Source organism: Coenobita brevimanus, chromosome 72 (assembly GCF_032717465.1).
Source record: "Coenobita brevimanus isolate Jiangsu-jjx chromosome 72, ASM3271746v2, whole genome shotgun sequence".
Taxonomy (NCBI): domain Eukaryota; kingdom Metazoa; phylum Arthropoda; class Malacostraca; order Decapoda; family Coenobitidae; genus Coenobita; species Coenobita brevimanus.
In genome coordinates, this window is record NC_137025.1 from 23,354,309 (window position 1) to 23,373,534 (window position 19,226).

A 19,226-nucleotide genomic window follows, 5' to 3' on the forward strand; every position below is an offset into this window, starting at 1 on the left:
TCTATACTGCTGTCCTAACACCTGAGATATTGCTACGTGCAGTAATAATCGTTCTACATGACTATACTAATATTGCTGCTTCAGGCTCGTTTTATCGTTTTGTAGCACCGCATTACAAATTGTATGATTCAATCCTGCCAGTTATATACAGTATATATATATATATATATATATATATATATATATATATATATATATATATATATATATATATATATATATATGTGTGTGTGTGTGTGTGTATATATATATATATATATATATATATATATATATATATATATATATATATATATATATATATATATATGTCATATTTCTCACGTTATGAGTATCGTGTATAGGGTTCGTGATAATGCTCCACTCGCACACAACCCCTCCCCCCCCACATACCCACACTAAAGACGGCGACATCTGTTGGCCGACCGTAGCATTTCTACAGCTGTTTCAATTCTTCAAATTCAGGCTATTCGAACCCTCGCTGTGGCTGGGTAGTGGACAAGACTTTTGTGCACGATAGTACCTTCTCGCTGATGTGGTCAGCCGGATATAGTCTGTTATTGATAATCACACCTAGGTCCTTCTCTCTTTCTGATGTGTGTAGGGTTTTATTTCCTAACTTATAATCCCAATCAGGTCTGTTTCCACTTTTACCAAACTTGATTACATGACACTTGTCCACATTGAATTCCATTTGCCATGTACTACTCCATTCATGAAGTTTATTTAATTCTTCTTGTAGCTCTTTACAAGAGTCTGTGTTAGTAATTCTTTGTATTTTTGCATCATCTGTGTGTGTGTGTGTGTGTGTGTGTGTGTGTGTGTGTGTGTGTGTGTGTGTGTGTGTTCGCTGGTTATTTAACGCTGTTGGGGATTTTGCTATGGGATTTAATGACGTCAGTAGCGGAGAGGCTATGTCATTTTCCGATTACTATGCTCTTGCTAGAGATACTACCCGTATGTGACATGCCAACATGTCATGTGTTGCTGTGTTGTATAGCTGCAATGTGACTGAAAACACAAACTTTAATTCCATGATTATGCAAGCCACACCGTCTCTTCCCACACCATGCCCTCCCACTCCCTTCAACTGTCAATGGGATTTAGAAACCCCAGGGCTGATCCGAAGCATTCCTTGAGTTCAATCCCTGAAAAACCGAACCATGAGGGTCTGTTTTGAGCATCAAGAAGCAAGATACTATAATGGAGTAAATTAACTTCGTGAAAAACAAGAATACTATAATAAAGTAATTGAGTATTGGAAGTTGAGGATTATCTTCACCCTTTAGTAAATGTTGTCAGTGGTCATGTTACTCTGGACCTTATTCCGATGTCAGATCTTGGCGTAGTCTTGGAATGGTCTCACCCTGACCTCAGTCTTGATTTTATTTTCCCTTTCTCCAGCTTAGAATACTACTAACCTGTATTAGAAGCTACCTTCCTTTACACGACTGATATCGTCCGTATCCCGCTTCGTTCCTCACCTTTGATCTCCTGCAATTAATTACATTTCCCTTGCTCTTCAACTGTTCCCCATACACTTTTTCTGTGTCCTGTGATTTTTGTTTCTTCTCTATCATGATCATGTGTCCGTTGTCTATGTCTTCTCTAACTTCTTACATTCGTGTTCCGCAGTTGCACGTCTTTGTCGTGCGTTCCTCTTTAATGTCTTCCCTATTACGACTGCTCCCTGGGAGAATGCTCGTCATTTTTTTTTTTTTTTTTTTTTTTGCATGTTCCTTCACATCTGCTCCAAATATACCCTTTTTCCAAACTCACGTGGACCCTCTGCACCACTTCTGTTGTCGAGATTATTGTTTGTTAGTGTTACCTGTCCGAACATCTCAGGTAAGCCACTCGAAGTTTCTGATCTTTGCATTGCTCCAAATTATTGTTCCGGCAAATCAAAATCTCTTTCTATGTATCCACAACGCAACGCAAACATTATGCCATGCGTTCTCATAACGTTGCAGTCTTTGTGCCTATTAACATCTCTTCCACCTTTCAAACTGATAATGTAAATATAACCTCTTCCCAGTTGGACATGACTGATCACCTAAACAGCTCTGATATTATGACTCTTTAGATCTTTCATTTCCTTCATCACTCTTTTTAAGCCCTTATTCTGTGTAGCCTCCTACAGTGTTCACACTTGTAGGATTCCTGATCATAGCAGTTCTCGTCCACTGCTGTGTTAGAAGTGCGGAAATAAAAAGACCATGAAATTAGGAGTGTTCATTCTTGTAGGAGTCATGATCATAGCAGCCCTCGTCCACTGCTGTTGTAGACGTGTGAAAAAAAACACAAAAAAAAACATGAATTTAGAATTACTACAAAGTTGGTTTGGCCAGGAAAAATGTGAAATTTGTTAAATCTGGAATTGATGTGAACAATGCGCAAACTGAGGTAGTTTACACTGGGAACATGACATCACCTGTTCCACTACCTCCCACGTCATAACCACCTAGGTCGGAGTTAAGACCACCTCCAACAGAACAACCATCTTCACCTCTGCCCGTGCACAGTTATGGAATTATACATACATACATAGAGAGAGAGAGAGGGAGGTGTGTGTGTGTGTGTGTGTGTGTGTGTGTGTGTGTGTGTGTGTGTGTGTGTGTGTGTGTGAAACTTTTCGAGTTGTGCCTTTCTGAGGGAATTCCCATGCAATTAAGTAAGCGGTGTATTTAACGTTTCTGGAAAGTCTAGAAGGTTTGGTTTACTGTTTCGTTAAAGGTGGGAAAGACTATCACTTTCTGAACATGTTGTGTGGCTTTCTGTCAAGTTATTATGAGGCCTTCGCTCTTCGTGAAGACATTGAGGATGCCATTTATTAATGTAGTTTCTTCATTTACCATTATAATGTATCAGTGATATTATCAACCATACTGTCATCATAAATTTACCTTTGTCTACTCCCTGATGTTTGTCATCATGCAACTGATAGTTATTTGCTCTTATTCCATCATTTTATTAACTCGTTTAAATATCCTCCTCTTTCTGTATGTACAGTATTTATATTACCTTAGCTTTTATTCCCTAATACTGAGTTCCACGTGGACTATGCTTATTATCACATTCAATTGCTTAACTTTTGGCTTAAGCACTTTCTTGTTGACTCGGTATACTCTTATTAGTAGTATCGTGGCCACCTACCATTCATACTATATTAATATCTCATTATACTGTCAGTGTTGTTCAAGTAATTCAATCATACTTTATAATCTCCTCTTGCCATCTCATGTCGAGAGACATTTCGTCTCTTCTAGGAGAACTGTAATGCATGTGTCATTATGTATGGCAAGTTGTATGATGTAGTTGCAAGAATGTACAGTGAAGCTGTTGGGAATTATGTTGTAGCTGCATCAGAATATTTGCAAACATAGCAAAACCTGAACGGCTCTGAGCTATTCTGAACTGCTGCCCATCTCTCGGCAGTAGCAGACAAGACATAGACACACGCACTTTCATCATTCAGCTCAGTATATCAAGAAACCTACGTACTAAGTTTTGATTCAACACCTTCACCTGCTCCATCTAACAGCTCTTGTAACAAAAGATCTTCAACCTTTCCAACTTTGCCATGAAGCAGGAGCATTGAACTATTCTATATTCTGCCTGTAGGAATTGTCTTTTATTATTATTATTTTTTTTAGTCACAGGTAGAAGATCAGTTGGGGTAATTTCCGGATTTTTTTTTCCTACTTAAAGCACGATTCAAAGGATCTATAGCAACTTCTGCTTTTGGAGTTTGCTTATATCTCTTACCGTCTTTGCGTGATGATCCACACTAAGTTCGCATTACATACAAACAGAGACAGAGAAATAAAGACTGAAGGTTATTTGATCAGTTGTAAATATGTATGTATCTAATGCATTGCCCTGCTCCAGTGTATCATATTTACGGGCATACTGACCCGACACAAGTACACAGTTGACATTCGGTTTCCTTTTTTTTTTTTTTTTTTTTTTTCTCCCCTTGATGAAAGCACACTAAGAGGTGTGCTGCTCCGCAAAAAGTTTGCAATACTGACAGACAGATAGGCGGACGGATGTATGGGCACGAGCTTAGGATTAGAATGATATATAAGTATATATGTTTGTGATGTTTTTTCATGGGCTTTAGTTTCACACTTACGGCTGTTCCGGCACGACACAAGTTCGCAGTCAGTTTTTTCGTTAAAGTTTTTCACTTAACGGATATCCCAATGAGATCTTAACAACATTTGCTTTAGGAGTTTGTTGATGTTTCTTACCTTTTGAGTATTGTGTTCCGTACAATGCTTGCATTACAGAGGAACAGACAGACACTAAGAGTTAGAGACGGGAAATTAGCAATCTATCTCTCAGTCTGTCTCTATCTATTTGCATATCTTTATTGTCTATATCAATAATCAACTATGTGCAGCAAGTATCTCTCTCTCTCTCTCTCTCTCTCTCTCCAGCCAGACGCCTTAATCCCGTAAGGGGTGGTCACAAACAAATCGCCTCCATGTCGCCCTCTCACCTGCCATTTCACTGTCCTGCTCCCAGCTCACACCCCCACCCCCTCTCATATACCTCTCTACTCCATCCCTCCATCTCATCCTTGGCCTCCCCCTCCCTCTTCCCCCTCCACCTCACTCACATACACTCTCCTCGTCAGTCTCTAGCTCTCCATCCTCTCCACGTGGCCAAACCACCTCAGTGTGTTTCTCCTAACGCATCCTATAACATCCACATCCACAAAGCAACGTTCATTCACTTCCTCATTTGTCAGTCTGTCTCTCCATATGACTCCATAATTATGCTCCATTCAAATAACTCATTTCCACTGCTCTCACTCTTGACTTGTTTCCCTAAAACAAGGCTCAAACTTCACTTCCGTACGATAGAGTTGGTATCACAATACTGTCATGTAGTAACTTTCATACTCCATGCTCACTTCCCTGTTTCTTATCACTGCTTTCAGAGAACCAGCATCCTTTCTTCCTTGTCGTACCCTTTCAAGCACATTACCGTCTTAACTTCCATCCTTTATCATCACACTACCCATGTATCTAAACGCACTCACATATTCCATTTCCTCCTCATCCAACTGCACTGTACAATCAGTGACTTCATTTCTCTCTCGAAGACCATAACTTTACTCTTCCCTACATTCACCTTTAGCTTTCGGTTCTTACACACACTCCCAAACTCATTTACAAAACTTTGCAGCTTCCCTTCGTCTTCACTTAACAACACAGTACCATCTGCAAACAACAGTACAAGGAGTTTCCAGACACAGCCCTCTCTCATCAGGGCCGCTTCAACATCCACTGCGCTACCTTGCAGGGGCCTCGTATGGATGGGGAACAGGTGGACGTGTCCCCCCCCTCCCCCCAACTTTTTGGAGTCTGAGGGACAGTGTATCTTTTGTCCTCCCCACTTTTCTAGGTGATAATTTTCAGGAAGAATAGCTTTACGCCGTTTTTCTTTTCTTTTCTTTTTTCCTCTTAATGGAGAAATCCTTTCTATACAGTACAGTACAGTTCAGGTGATATGAAAATCATTCCCTGCTGAGGGGAGCAGGTCGAGTGGTCACCTGAGTCAAGGATTAAGAGAGGTTAATCCCACCAGATGTATTTACTTAGGTTGGTCCTGACGTATGCAACATCCCTGATGCCTGAGCCAATGACAATCAAACTAAAACAAGTAATGGAAAACAGAATTTCTATTGGCTGCCACCACAGCAGTAGGACAAAACAGAATATCAGACTCGGGGTAAGTGCGGCAGCGAATTTTAATTTACACATACGTGCTAAGTGGAGAGAGAGAGAGAGAGAGAGCGAGAGCGAGCGAGCAAGAGAGAGAGAGAGAGAGAGAGAGAGAGAGAGAGAGAGAGAGAGAGAGAGAGAAATACTATCTATCTATCTATTGCCAGACGCCTCAATCCCGTTTGGGGTGGCCACAAACAAATCGCCTCCAAGTCGCCCTGTCCCCCGCCATTTCACTGTCCTGCTCCCAACTCACACCCCCCTCTCTCATATACCTCTCCACCCTATCCCTCCATCTCATCCTCGGCTTCCCCCTCCCTCTTCCCCCCTCCACCTCACTCACATACACTCTCTTCGTTAGTCTTTCACCCTCCATCCTCTCCACATGGCCGAACCATCTCAGAGTGTTCCTCATAACGCTTCCTATCACATCCACATCAACACCACAACGCTCCTTTATATCCTCATTCGTCAGTCTGTCTCTCCATGTGACTCCACAGGCTCCTCTTAAATAACTCATTTCCACTGCTCTCACTCGACTTGTGTCCTTCCAGCAACGTCCAAGCTTCACTTCCGTACGTTAGAGTTGGTATCACAATACTGTCATGTAGTAACTTTTTCACTTCCATGCTCACTTCCCTGTTTCTTATCACTGTTTTCAAAGAACCAGCAACCTTTCTTCCCTGCTGTACCCTTTCAAGCACTTCACCCTCCAAACCTCCATCCTTACTCATCACACTACCCAAGTACTTAAACGTACTCACATTTTCCAATTCCTCACCATCCAACCTCGCCGTACATTCACTGACTTCACCTCTCTCAAAGACCATCACTTTACTCTTCCCTACATTCACCTTTCGATTCCGTTTCTTACACACTCTCCCAAACTCATCCAACAAGCCTTGCAGCTCCCCTTCGTCTTCACTCAACAACACAGTATCATCTGCAAACAACAGAACAGGGAGTTTCCAAACACTATCCTCTCTCACCAAAGCCACTCCAACATCCACTACCCTACCTTGTACCTCTTTTATTACCCCATCCATGTACAGATTGAACAACCATGGAGACATGACGCATCCCTGTTTCAACCCAACTTTCAAAGAGAAAAATTCACTTAGTTCACCATCCACACGCACTGCAGCCTTCGCACCATCGTACATACTCTTCACAGCATTCAACAACTTCCCATCTACTCCATATATTCTTAACACTTTCCACAATCCTTGTCTATCCACCCTATCATATGCTTTCTCCAAATCCATGAAAGCCACATACAACTTCTTTCCCTTCTCTAGAAACTTTTCCACTAAAGATCTAAGAATGAACATCTGATCTACACAACCTCTTCCCTTCCTAAAGCCTCCCTGTTCTCCTCCAACTAATTTCTCTGTTCTTTCTCTAACTCTGTCAATAAGTATCCTTCCATACACTTTTCCTATTATACTAAGAAGACAAATGCCCCTATGATTACCACACACTTCTTTTTCCCCTTTTCCTTTGTACAAGGGAATAATTATACCTGACTTCCAATCCTCCGGGACTCTACCTTTCTCCCAGGACAATCTGCACATCTTCCACATCCATTCTACTACTATCTCTCCCCCATGCTTCAGCATTTCACCACACACTCCATCAATTCCTGGGGCTTTCACCGATTTAACTTTCTTCATTGCTTCCACAACTTCTATCCTACTGATTTCTTCCTGTCTTCTCACCTCCCTCCTTCTCCCAGCCATTCCCCAGCCACTTATACTCGCATTACTTCCATCCTCTACGTTCAACAAACGCTTAAAGTGTTCTCTCCATCTGCTCACTTTTTCTCCTTTCTCCACTAGTAATCTACCATTTTTATCTTTCACTCCCCTACTAACTTCACTTCCACCCTGTCTTACTCTTTTCACCTCTTTCCAGAACATTTTCTTACAGTCCCTTCACTTTACACTCAAATTCCTTCCAAATTCCTCATCCACTCTCTTCTTACTCTCTCTTACTAATCTTTTCACAAAACCGCAAATAAAAATAGAAAAAAGCGATAGTATCACGATTGTGGGAAAGTATGTGTTCGGGACACTCATGCCAGATCTTGAGTTTTCATTGGCCCATCTATTCCCCCATTTTTCTTCCAGCAGCCAATCAAAATACAGGGTTTATTTCCGAATATAAACAGATATATACTATGGACGCCATTGCCTATCGTATGGTAGGCGCTGTGCCGATGTGTGGTATATTTCATCATTTCGTAGGTTATTAAGCAAAATAGCTGTACTTTCTTATATGTGCAGCGAGATAAAGACAGCAGGTAAATGATACCCTAAGAGTACTGTTGACAGTGCTTTCTTCAATACTAAAAGTGCACAAAAAATTTGCGGTATCGAGAAAAAAAAAAATTGTTTTGAGGTAGAACGGACGGCAGTTAGCATTCATAAATCGATAATCAGTGGTGGGCATCGTTACTCTAAAAAGTAACTTCGTAATCCGCTACTCCGTTACTTAGAAAAGTAACTTCGTTATCAGTTATATCGTTACTTCTTTACAACAGAAACGGAAGTTACCGTTACTCCGCGACCCCGTTACTTGTATTAAAGTAATATATATATATATATATATATATATATATATATATATATATATATATATATATATATATATATATATATATATAAGTAACAAAGGGAAGAAATACAAAAAGGTTAAAGACGGATGATAAAACCGTCACTAGACGTCGTGCTCACTGCCCTGAGTCTTACAATCACACTGTATTTAATCTGGTAGTACTGGTACTGGCACTAATCAGTGGTGGCGGCTGGTGGCTCAGTGGTGGGATAACCTTGTCCTTGACATTTCTTTGCGTCTTCTATGTCCTCGGCATGTTGGCGGTTGGCCTGTAATTAAAACATAAATGTATATCCATTACATGTATTGTGACGATTGAGCAAAGTACGAGTAGTTTACTGTATATAAGTAAAAAAACATATAAAAAACAAGTATAGTAAATATACTTTTTAAATCTCTTTTAAAGTTTTAATTATTTAACGTTATTATATTTTAGCTATATTTTTACCATACCTGCCCTTAGCCCTACCACAATTAGACTTTATTAGTTACTAGTTACCCATCATATCAGTGATACCACATCACCACTGTCAACATACTGTCAACATCACTGCCAATACACTACCGGAGTACCGGTGTAGCGTTATGATCTGTCCCCCTGTCCGCCCCCTACGGCGCATGCGCGGGAGTTGCCAGAGGCCGCCACAAATATGCCATTTGTCCTCTGATCTCTGTAGGGGTAACATGATCGGAGCCTCTCGCCCTTTGTTTACAAACGGCAAATGGTCATTCCGGCTTCTCATATCATTCGTCTCAAAGCTTTTACGTAAGGCGTGAAACAGTAGTAAATTTGAATAGGTAATTTATGAATTATTTAGATAGAATAAACATCCTGTTAGGTTATTATAAATCAATCCTGTTGGACAGTTCATGAATGTACTTTACGGCGAACATAAACTTGATTCAAGGGACTGGTATCAAGCAAAGTCGAAGCCTAAGTTCACTCTCAGTCACTTTTGGTGTGTCAGCAAGCACTGTAGCCATGGATCACGACTATAGCTCTAGGTAAGGGATGTGTGTGTGTCTGAATTCCGTACAGTACGGTATTAACTACGAAAACGGTAATTAGTGGTATGACTAAACCGCCTCATTCTGGCACTGGACGACGTTTACACACGTAAAAAATTATATATATACTGGTATAGGTTATCAAGAAGGGATATCATTGTTAAGTATGGTGCAAGGCCCGAGTGTACTGTATTCTTTTTATTGCTGATTGATTTTAACTGTATTTATGTTGAAATATGCATGTTGTTTTGGTTAGGTATTGTGGGCATTGTGGCCGAGAAGCTCAGCAGGGGGCAAATGTAAGGCATCTTCTGATTTTCCTCTTGTTTTAGTGAGGTTAGGGTAGGTTGTTTGTATTTTTGTGGTGGATTTTGAGGTTTGCAGATTGTATTCATTTGGATTGTGTTTTTTTGTTTATTTTATCGTACTTTGGGTCATTGGGCCTTTTTCTGAGACGTCTTGTAAACTCCCTTTTTTGGCTTTTGCATGGGAGAAAAAAAAAAAAAAGTCTCCAATTCTAAAACACCCAAAATAAGGCTAAAACAACCAAGAAACACTTGATAATAACAGCCCAGTACTTTGGCTGTCGATCATACCCTAATTAGGGACTGCATTGTGGGACACCTGGAACATAATGGGATTATTAATGAAGCTGAGCAACTTACTCCTTGTTTTGGAGGAGGAAGACAGGCTCTTTGGATACAGATGTGTGAAGATGTACCTTATGCCTTTGAATACTATCAATTGACATTGATTGCCCACTCCTTTCATTATTGGGAGATTAAGAGTGAAGGTAGGACGTTTCCTTAATGCATCCCAGAAAAAAAGATTTGCATAAGTAGTGGAACAAAGAAATGGGCACTAGAAAGATGTTTGTAGCCATTGTGAATTTTATGCATAAGCAGTGAGAAAAAAAAAAAAAAAAATGGGCACTAGAAAGATGTTTGTAGCCATTGGGAATTTTATGCATAAGCAGTGAGGAAAAAAAAACATGGCACTAGAAAGATGATTGTAGCCATTGGGAATTTTATGCATAAGCAGTGGGGAAAAAAAAAAAAAAAAAAAAAATGGGCACTAGAACGATGTTTGTAGCCATTGTGAATTTTAATGTAGTATTGTTGGGAAAGGAATTGATGGGCTGTTATGTGATTTGTGGTACTATCATTACTCTGAATCATTGTAAAGCTGTAGTTGGTGAAATAGTTAAATAAGTTTGGTCCAATAAGGCAAAAAGTTGAGGCAAACTCAGTGAATTGGAGTTTTAGAATAGACAGTCTAGAATTTTAACATTTTCAATAGTTGAGGAAAAAGTATATAGTAGCCTACATGGACCGAGGAAGAAGGAACAAGATGTATCATAGTTTGTGACCAGTATCTTTATCATTCTTTTTCTGTGCCTGCCCTCCTTTCTTCCTATTTCTCCCATCTTTCCTGTCACTTCTTATTGCTTTTCTTTCCTTTACAGATGGCTTTACATTGAGTGACAAGCCAAATGGTTTCCTGTAAGCCAAGAAACCATTTACTACGCTGGGTGGTAACCATATAACCAAACCATACGTGCTCCCTACATGTCAACAAGTGGGTTGGTGGAGGATTAGGGACCCTCCCCATAAAACAAATAACTCAAAGTCAAATGGCCACCCCTTATGGGATTGTGGCATCTGGCAATAGATAGATAGATAGATCTTTACTGGCCAAATATTTTCAGCCCATCCTTACCTAGGCAAGTATTGTTTTTCTGTAGTTGGAATTAATTTCTAACCTTTTGCTAGGCAAGTAATTTTTTTTCCTGTAGTTGCAATTGATTTCTAACCTTGTGCAACACAGACCTACTGATAAGTAATAATAATTTTCCAAATGTTGTGCCTCACTTAATATTGATATCCAATGAAGTGCCACTATAGAAAGTTATTCCTAGTTGTGACTTTTGAAAAAAAAAAAAAAAATATATATATATATATATATATATATATATATATATATATATATATATATATAATATTGGGGTGAAACTTGATTAATACCCTTTACTGATGTAATGGACCTACAGTAGATGTCAAGAAACTCTGTGATAAAATTTTGGCAGTGTTAGACTTGGGTAGGGAATGGCTGGGAGAAGAAGAGTTTTAAGGATGGAAGAAGGGATTACCAGGGTGAAGGTGGTTTAAGCAATGAAGAAATCAAAATGGGAAAAGTCCCAGGTATTGATGGAGTGTGTGGCAATATGTTGAAATGTGGAGGAGAGTTAGTGATGGAATGGATATGGAAGGTGTGTAGACTGGCTTGGGAGGAAGGTAAAGTCCCAGAGGACTGGAGGTTTGGTATAATTGTTCCCTTTCATAAAGGGAAAGGTGAGAAAGAAGTGTATGGTAATCATAGAGGAATTTGTCATCTGAGTTTAATAGGAAAAATATATGGTAGGATACTTAATGATAGGGTTAGGGAAATAACAGGATGTAGTTCAAGAACAAGGAAGGTTAGGAAAGGGAGAGGTTGTTTAGATCAGATATTTGTTCTGAGATTCTTGATGGAAAAGTAGCTACTGGGAGAAGGGAAGATATTACAGTATATGCTGCCCACAAGGTAGGGCACCATATACTGTAAGTTATATGTTGGAGTGGCCCTGGTGAGTGAGGGTAGGGTTTGGTAGCTTCCAGTTTTGTTGTTTTCAGACGACACTGGTTTTTGAGGGGAATGAAGTTACGGACTGTACAGTGAGGAAATGTAAAATGTGAATGCATTTAAGTATTTGGGCCGTGCTGAGAAAGGATGGAAGTTTGGAGGATGAAGTGCTTGAAAGGGTACTACATTGCTGGAGCCCTCACAACACTGTAATAAGAAATAGGGAAGTGAGTGTGGAAGTTAGAGTCACTGTATGACAGTATTGTGATCCCTACTCTTAACATATGGAAGTGAATCTTGGTACCTCACGGAAGGGCAAAAATTCACGAGTTACAGCAGTGGATATGAATTACTGGTTCTTTTAAAGGAGCATGTGGAGTTAACTTGGAGAGACAGATTGAAGGAGCATTGTGGTATTGATGTGAATGTGACTGAGAAAGTTTGGAGGAATACATGGAGGTGGTTTGGTCATGTGGAGAGAATAGAGAACGATCAACTTACTAGAGAGTGTATGTTAGCAAGGTGGAGGGTGAAAGGGGGAGAGGGAGGCTGAGAATTAGACGGAGGTATGGATTGGAGAGATGTGGGGTGGAGGGAAGGGCAGTCAAATGGCAAGTGACAGGGTGATGTGCAGGTGATTTGTTTGTGGCCACACCTTACTGGATTGAGGCATCAGGTTATAGATAGATAGATAGTTAAACTTGGAAGTAATGATGCTGGAGAATTTTGCCAGTGAAATAACAGCGTGACGAACATATTTTGGTGAGAGTCAGTTGAAGAATGTATGTCGAAAGTGTAAGTTTAGACTATGTGACCCTTCAAATAATTGAAATACTGTAGGTAAGGAGAATAGGGAATACAGTTGTTAAGGTAAGACCAGGTACGTTAAATAAGGTACTCTATATGTGACTATTAACATTGTAATTCGTAAGTTGAAGAATGCCTGTATTTATTTATTTATTCCGTAATTTCTAATGCAAGCCTCGCCCAAACATTTGTTGGGGAAAGAGGTACTGGTGTAGATAATTGTAATAAGGGCTATATACTCCTACAGTACTCACTGTTTATTTTCTGTTTGTTACAGTATGCCAGTAGAGAAAATGGCTTTTGTCATTGCTCAAGAAAATGCTGTCAAGTATGATAACATCATTAAATACTTGGCAACAGGCAAATATGAAAGAAGACAAAGAACCAGCAATGAGTTATATGAAGACAGTCATCTGCATTCAGCTGGGATTCTGAGAGTAAGTGATTTTTTTAACTTTACCATAATATGCCTGTTTGGTTTAAGTAACACTCAGATTGGTATATCCAGATGACACAAGTATTTCCACCAACCCATTACCCTAACGTTTTCTCTGAAAATATTGAGCTTTCCAAAGGCCAAATAGATTGTGTGCTGATGTAGTTGGCTTCGTATTCTAGTGGTATGAAGTGGGGGAGGGGGAAAGATGAGGTAGGTGGTTGGAGTTGAGTTTGGGAGAAGGGGCTGTAAGGTGGAAGAAAGGCAGCCAAGTGGCAGGTGACAGAGTGATATGGAGTTTTGATTTTGGCGACCTTAACCCACCCCGTCCCGACCACTTTTCCACCACTGACTCCCCCCAATCCCGACCTTTCCCCCCCCCCCTCAAACCTCCGCTTTTGGTGAGAAACATCGAAAATTCATAGAGAAATTGCTCACCTGAGGTTTAAAATACTCGATACAGGTAGCAGTACCTCCTCACCTTACTGGGTTTTCTATCAGGCTGGCTCCAAAGAAAATGAGTTCTATGGGAGGGTAACTATTCCCCACCACTCATAAACAGTATTTTATTTATTTATTTGGTACGTATTTATATGTAGTACGAGTGTATTGGTTTTCACACAGTAATATAGGCAATATAAGCATTGTTTCACTCACTAACACATCAACATACCTGACCTTTTTTGGTGACATTACCTGATCACCATTTATGACTGTTTCTTCCTCTAATGCTACATAAACTTTGTCCTTCACATTGTCATCGATTGGGGAGTCATTCTGGCCCTGATTGTCTTTATTGGCCAGGCCACTGGTAACAGGTGAATTGCCGAGCCAATGGCGTGCCGGGGGAGAGGAGGTCATGCGGGGTAAGGCATTGTCCCTGCCTGGCATCTTGTAGAGGAAGGTGTCCCATGTATATGTACCAAAAATCATGCGCAAAAATTGAAAATTGTGCGTATTAGGGACCTTGCAATTGATTTGCGTTTATATACGTCAACGGGATTGACAGTGACAAAATGTGTGGATGTATATATACATCAATGGGACACGGCGGGTTAAAGATATGCTGTTTATGCCGAATTTGAACATTGCCATGACCAAGGGAGGGAGAGGAGGGTTGACCTGAAGATGTCAGAGGTGATAACTTTTAAATCCAGTCCAATCATCTATTGCACTCATACATCCCTCCTATCTGTATGTTTAAATAGTCATCTTTGGGTGAGTGCTCAAATAATCAACAGACCATAAATAGAATATTGTTAATGATATGAATATTACTTCCAGGGAAAGTCTTATACCATGTAGCCCACAAAGATGGTCGCAAGAGAGAGGTCATCCAAAGTACGGAGGAACTAGCCCGTATTCTCCACCTGTACCACAGCAGTCCAATGGGTGGGCACAGTGGGGTGAACGCCACCAGGGAAAAAGTGGCAAAGTATTATTATTGTGGTAATCTGGCAAAGTTTGTTGATGAGCATGTAAATCGTGTTTTACTGAATACATGTACCTGTTTTTGCTGTATTTTCAGTGTGTAGCAACTGCACAGTTTGAATTTCGTACTATTTCTAAATCATTATATAAGCTATTAATATTCTGTTTGCAAACATGATTTTTTGGCATTTACATAAGGGTAGGCTAACTCATTTGTTATCTGTGTAGGGTACTGGTAACCAATACTTTTCACATGCAGTACAGTGCAGCTAAACAGCCCTCATATTTTCACCTTTACTAAGACTGTCCATTAAAAGCAGATTGCAACCTGTGATACTTGCCAGAGATTTAATCCCCTAAAGACTGAGGCCCCCTACAATGAAGCCCATCAAGGTCACCGAGCCATTGGAGTTGGTAGGAGTAGACATAATAGGTATGTAGAGTGATATTTCTTTGACATGGCATGCCATTGCTTTTCTTTCCTTCCATCTTGTACACAGGGATTGTTATTTTAGTACACTACATACTTCAGCAGCTTTGTTTCTACATTGTACTTCTTCATTTGGCCAATGTAGAGAATCTGTTTAGGTATTCTGCCTTTGTCCTTATGTCATTGAAGGGTGTCCTTGACCTGCTTGTTGTGTGACAAGAATAATACACCCATAAACTAAGCCTCCACAATTTTCCTTGCCAGTTGCAGTAAGAAGGCACAGTCAACTGCAGTGGAACTTTGGTTCACTGCATGGGATGGCCCTGCCTGGAATATTGCCTGACTTTAGTGCTAGGCCTATGTATTCTCAGGCAGACAGACTGGGGTAGTTCAACAGCAACAACAGCATTTGAATTTTGAATGTATGTTGTATTGCTCTTCCCCTCGGGAGGGGGGATAGAATACTTCCTGAGTATCCCTGCTTGTCGTAAAAGCCGACTAAAAGGGGCATTTTAATCTCCATCCTTACTCTCTTCCCCTTGTGTTTCTTGTGCTTTAGGTGTCCTACCTCTCTGCCATACATATTTTCACTCTCATACGTTCACAAACTACACACACATCCAGAGCCAGTCCTTCATACAGTCACAGAAGCACTTCTTACCCTACATACAATCTCTACCAGACAGCCTAAGCCACTGGGTAGAGATACATTGGCTGTATCGTTCCGACTTCAGTCAGGATAGGCCTTGTCCTGCAGTGGACCTTTAAAGGCTGATGATGATGATACATAGCCTAAGAGCAAAGCCATGGTTTTGTGGAGGAATGAAGTTACAGAATGTACAGTGTGGCTGGATGGTGAGGAAATGGAGAATGTGAGTGCATTCAAGTATTTGGGCAGTGCTGAGTAAGGATGAAAGTTTGGAGGATGAAGTGCTTGACAGGGTACAGCAGGGAAGAAGGTTGCTGGAGCCCTCAAAGCAGTGATAATAGGGAAATTAGAATGGAAGCTAAAGTCATTGCATGACATATCTTTTTTTAATGCGTCTGACTTTGGACATAGGCTTTGCAGCCTGTTCCAAGGTCCAGTAATCCTCCTCCATACACTTCATGTCACCACTTTGGCACTAACACCCACCATCCATACTGAATACATGCTTGGGCTGTCTCCTACAGGATTGGTGTATTGGTGCTAGCGGGGGTATATTACGACATGTTGACGTGACTGGTAGATCTGTAAAGTCTACTTCTAATGGATTTCAAATCCTCTAAACTTTTCCCTGCATAGGCCAGGATTTGAACTTGTGACGCCAGCATCGGCTGGATTTGTAGACCGACACTTTACTGACTGAGCCATCACCTTCCCCACCCTAAATGTATGGAAGTGAAGCTTGGACCTTGTTTGAACAAAAGTCAAGAGTTAGAGCAGTTGAAATGAGTTATTTGAGAGGAGCATGTGACATTACTTGGAGAGACAGATTGACAAATGAAGTGAAGGAGCATTGTGGTTTTGATGTGGATGCGATTGAGGAAGTTAGAAATACGTTGAGGTGGGTTGGTCAAGTGGAAAGGATGGACAGTGAAATACTGACTATTCATGTGGAAAGGATGGAGAGTGAAAGACTGAGTAGGAGGGTGTAAGTTAGCAAGATGCAGGGTGAAAGGGGGAGACAAGACCGAGAATGAGATGGAGGGATTGAGTAGGGAAATATATGAGAAAAGGGGTTGTAGAATGGAGAAAGGGCAGTCAAATGATGGGTAACATGGAGGCAGTTTGTTTGTGGGCATCCCTTATGGGATTAAGGCATCAGGCTATAGATTGATAGTTCCATACCATCTTATAGCCTACTCAAATTACATTCAACAGAGTCCTGGACATCGATAGTAAGCAGAGAGTCACCTTACAAACTCTAAAGACTAGGAAAACCCTGAGGTTCCGTGTCCCTTATGGCCAGCTGAGACCATAAGTCATGAGCCAGTTACACCGGAAATCCAGGTATGTAATGGGTTGCCTTATTTTTAACTTGGGAGGAAGTTGTCTTTCTTCCCAGAGAGCAATATGTCCAGTTCTTTGTCTCATCATTTTTATAACGGTTGTGGGGGTACCACTTGTGAATTTGGGCCAAATTGTAATGTCTGCAAATTATTATTTTTTTTGTCTGTTTCCAGAATCTCTTGGAACAATTGTTACTCATGTGTGTCACATTACAGCCTCTGATTTGGTTCCAGTTTGTCTGAATAATTGTGAAGAACTCTATAACCTACAGTATATTGTAAATAGACTAATACTGTATAAAATAGAAGCATTTTGTGGTATGCCTAACATTATTTTACAAGATGTATTTTCCTTTCAGGCATTGGACAAATGAACAACCTGTCCAGCCAATGTCACTGGGTGATAGCAACCCCACCCAATTAGAAGCTGATGTGTCTTGCCTTGGTAAGCAAGCTGCCATATTCACTGCATTAATATATACATGTTTCTGTAATCTGCACCTGGTAATCTGTTCCTCAACACTGTATGAGCACTGCTTCAGAAAGAATTACATTCTTAGCACATACTTTCTGCTGGAATATACAAGTAGCCGATGCCTGTTATTGGATGACATAATCTATTCCTGTTATTGGTTGACATAATTATTTGTAACAGAGCCATGGGAGTGGACAACATAGTGTAAAAATTATTTATAATTATGAGTTCGACTCTTAACATGAGGCTGTCTATTAGCCATCTGTCCATTAGTAGTCACAGATCATGAGTAACATTGGATATGTTACATGAAAGGCAGTATATTTCTTCAGCCTGAATGTACCGTGTTCATCCTGCAAGCAATATTTTCTATTGTATACTTTTATTGTACAGGTGATTCAACAGTGGATAGCAGACACTCAAAACTACAGTCTGCAGTTCACATTGCCCCTCCCCATGGATGTCCAAGATTAGCAGCTGTGGAAGTTGCAACTCCCAGAAAGTGGCTCACTGATGAACACATTGACCATGCACAGCATTTGTTGAAAAAGTATTTTTCTTCTGTCTCAGGTTTTCAGTCAGCAGTTGTTTTTGCAAGCAAATTTTGTAGCTAGGTTAAAGTTCCCACTAATCACTGGATTCAGATTCTCAGTGTTAGAAATAATCATTGGTGCACATTAAGTAATAATGATTGCATGCCATCTACCATCAAAGTGTATGATTGTATGATTAATGTTGTCTGTGAAAATGATGACTCGTTTAATTCACAGATTGCAGCATTGCTAAAGTCTAGTAGTTCAACTGTTGCTGTCCAGTACATTCCTGTAAAACAACAAAAAGGTTCCTCAGATTGTGGGATTTTTGCAATTGCTGCAGCCACTAGTCTGTGTTCTGGTTCTTCTCCTGAGACCCAAAACTATGACCAGGAAATGATGCCGAGTCACTCGGCACAGTGTTTCAAAAAAGGAATAATGACCCCTTTCCAAGTATTACCAGAACCTTTTGAATCAGTGATAAGTGGGAAAAACTCTTTTGAGATAACGTGTTTTCTGTCACTGCAGACTGCCCCAAGCTGGAAGAAACATGATTCAGTGCATAATTTGTAATGAATTTTTTCACACTGATTGTGAAAATGTTTAGATAAATGACATACTTTTTGTTTGCAGAACATGCAAGAATTCGGTGTGATTTATCTTAAATTAAGTTGTGTTTGAACTTCAAAGGGAGTATGATTATGTGTTTTTATTTATTTTGGAATCTGATAAAATTTTATATTTGTACTTGCACTGGATCACATTTTATTATATTTTTTTTATACATTATGGAAGGAACAAGAGGCTCAGAGCCCGCGAGTTGCTTCCTCCATTGAATAATATGTATTAGATTGCCAAATCCAAGACTAGTCCAATTCGTTCGGTTCGAGATGCCTGGACACATTGCGTTTGAAAGTTTGGAGGTCATAGGAATAGAGAAATACAGAAAGAGGAAGACAGATCCAGAGCTGACCTGTTGCATAAACAAAAGATTGAGATTATCGGTCAACTCTTGCATTAACCCTAGATAGGTAATGTGGGGTCTCAAGAGACCCCAGTCCCCGAAATTTAATTTTAAAAAATATGAGCATAAGGTCTACAGATCTGTCTGTCTCATTACCTTCCTGCCTAGTGATGC